Below are 2,947 nucleotides of genomic sequence, written 5' to 3' on the forward strand. Positions count from 1 at the left end.
TCTAAACAAATCGGTAAACGAATGAAAAACAGTAAGTGATGTCAGAACGTGTTGAAAATTGATGACTCCGCTTTGAATGGTGCATACGGAACGCAAAAAAAGTCTGGAGTTCAAATAAGTTTTAAAAAAATAAAGTGCCCGTGTAACAGATGAGTTCTCATCCGAAACCCTGATACTCCGAAAGAGATTGTCCAGTTTGTACACGAAGTGCGTCCAGTTTTTGCCGTAATCCTCTCTACTCGTTTGCACATGCTATGTGGGTAAAATGATGATACCCATGCCAAGTTTCAACATTTTCAGAGTTCATTTTGTAGTGATTTTCAATTTCACGGTCATTTAGCTCTCTAAACAAATCGGTAAATGAATGAAAAACAGTAAATGATGTCAGAACGTGATGAAAATTGATGACTTCGCTTTGAATGGTGCATATGGAACGCAAAAAAGTCTAGACAATCTGAATTGTCAACATGAGTGAGTGGAGAGAGTGAGGGTGTAAACATGTAAAAATATACATAAAAATACATTGATTATCAATGATCTTTTTGTGTACAATCTGAATTGTCAACATGAGTCCTCAATGGTTTACAAACCAGTGAAGACTCATATTGCGACCACAAATTCTACACATAGAGTTCAATGAAGACCAAGTGCTTGTGATAGCTTGAGAAGTAACATATTTAAGGTGGTAAAAATCCTGCTAGGGAAGCGAGGTGGGACTAAAAACAGCCTGCCACAACCTCTTTACTACCGGTTCATGCCACGAACCGGTACTAAAGGGGTTGGCCGGGCCCCGGCCTGACAACATCCAGCCACTGCCTCTTTAGTACCGGTTCGTGTCATGAACCGGTACTAAAGGTTCGCTCCGAACCGGTACTAAAGATCTCCTGCCTAGCCGTTTGAACCGGCACTAATGGACACATTAGTGTCGGCTCAAATTCAAACCGGGACTAATGCGTTTCACATTTGACCCTTTTTCTACTAGTGAAGTTCCATCAATTCTTATCAGCGCGTTCTTATTCTTCCAGATACATCCCCTGTGAGGATATAGTTGAAGCGAATGGGAAAGTGGCATGTGAGATCAGCTCAGCTGATGAACCGCCATTGGCAGGGCTTATGTTCAATGCTACCTTGAAGGATGCTACTGTAGATCACACAGTAGCTCTGCTTTCTTGCATTGTTTGTCTAGAAAAACTTCAGGATGCCCCAAAGCCATGGGAGAAGCTTGACCTCTACCAGTTGCATGAGGTAGGGCGGACGGCTGCAAACATCCAACTTGAATGCAGGGAAAACTTGATTAGTGAATAAATGGATTCTATTAAACCTTGAGATAAAACGTTTTGAATAAACGGATTCTATTAAAAGAGGGAAAACTTGATTAGTGATTTCGGAAGCGGAACGCACGTTACGGTGCGCTAATACACAGCCAACAGGCCCTTAGTTGGCTTATTACTGATTTATCCACTCCCCTTTTGGGCATTTCGTATTTGGCGCTGCAGGCGTCCGTTAATTTGTATTTTGCAAACGGGCGCCTGCAGCGTCTCACACTGGGCCGGCCCAACTAATTTTTCGTTCTTTGTGTTAAAGATGCAAAAAATCATGACAAACGTGGATCTTCTTTCGTTTTTTGTTCATTCGTCTTCCTTTTTCTTTTTCATTTTCGCTTGCCTTTTTTCTTTTTTCCTTCTTCTTTTTTATAATTCTGTGAGAAAAATTCGGCAGATTTATATGAACGTTTTTTTTCAATTCGATGAACTTTTTTTGAAATCATTGAGATTATTTTCGAATTTGATGAACTTTTATCTAAATCAATGAACTTTTTCAAAATTCGTGAACTTTTATGAAAATCAATGAACTTTTTTCAAAATTGATGAATTTTTTTCAATTTTCTTGAACTATTTTGAATTTCCTGAACTTTTTCAAAATTTTCATGAACTTTTTCAATCCATGTAGTTTTTTCAAAATCGTGAACTTTATTAAATTCGTTAACTTTTCTGAAACTAGTGGCCCTTTTCAAATTCCGTGAACTTATTCAAATATATGAACTATTTTCCTGAAGTAGTGAACTTTTTTAAATTTTCGTGAGCTTTTGTTAACATCTGAACCTTTACTTTTTGAAACAATTTCATGAACTTTTTTTTAGTCTGTGAACTTCTAAATTTTGGACCAGCGCGGCTGTAATTGTACTTAAATAACACGCAGTGCCATTGATCAGTATTATGAAATGGCTGTAGTTGTTAGCGAAGCGCGTGCAGGATTCAGCGGCGCAAGTGCTTCTCTGGGTGCAAACTTTTTGTTGGTAGTTGGTCAATTAGTGTTTAACACAACATCATCCTGGGCATTGTTACATTCTGCAGGTCACATTTGTAACACTGTTCGTTCTCATGCTGACTGGAGCTGAGAACCTGTGACCAAGTCATTTTCATGGGCCAACCTGTGATCCTGCCACAGAGATTACCAGTTTTTGTCCATGACGGCACCTACAAACAGCAGCGGTTTCCATGATCACGGCATATCGAAGCCGTTTTGAGGGCCACTATGAACGCTTCATTTGGTTTGTATAGGTTTGCAGGTTAGAACAATAGCGGTCACCGGTGCTATTAGTTATGTTCAGACTTTGTGTTTTCTTTTCCTTGTCACGGGTGGTCTTTTCCAGGGCCGGGCCTACACTGGTGCAGAAAGTGCGGCCCGCACAGGGCCCAAAATTCTGAGGGGCCCCATTTTTTTTACATAGGCTTGGTATTAAAAAAATATGCACTACTGTCTACTGGGCTCTGGGCTCTACCGCTCTCGGCTGGAGTCGAACTGTCGAAGCGACGAGGCCACGAGGGGACCCATCGAGCGACAGCCACCAGCGCTGAAATGGGATCCTAAAAAAATTTAAAAAAATAGCGCAGAAACGGGATCGACCTGTTCTGTGATCTCCTCGACTCTAGGTCTCCAGCGCTGA

At 40.8% G+C, this 2,947-nt stretch overlaps 1 pseudogene; it reads left to right on the forward strand.

Moving 5' to 3' along the window:
• Window positions 1–1,226, forward strand: part of LOC123152738 (probable leucine-rich repeat receptor-like protein kinase At2g33170) — an 11,944-nt pseudogene extending 10,718 nt beyond the window's left edge.
• The last annotated feature ends 1,721 nt before the right edge of the window (window positions 1,227–2,947 follow it).

The sequence above is a fragment of the Triticum aestivum genome, chromosome 7A (genome assembly GCF_018294505.1).
Source record: "Triticum aestivum cultivar Chinese Spring chromosome 7A, IWGSC CS RefSeq v2.1, whole genome shotgun sequence".
Lineage (NCBI taxonomy): Eukaryota > Viridiplantae > Streptophyta > Magnoliopsida > Poales > Poaceae > Triticum > Triticum aestivum.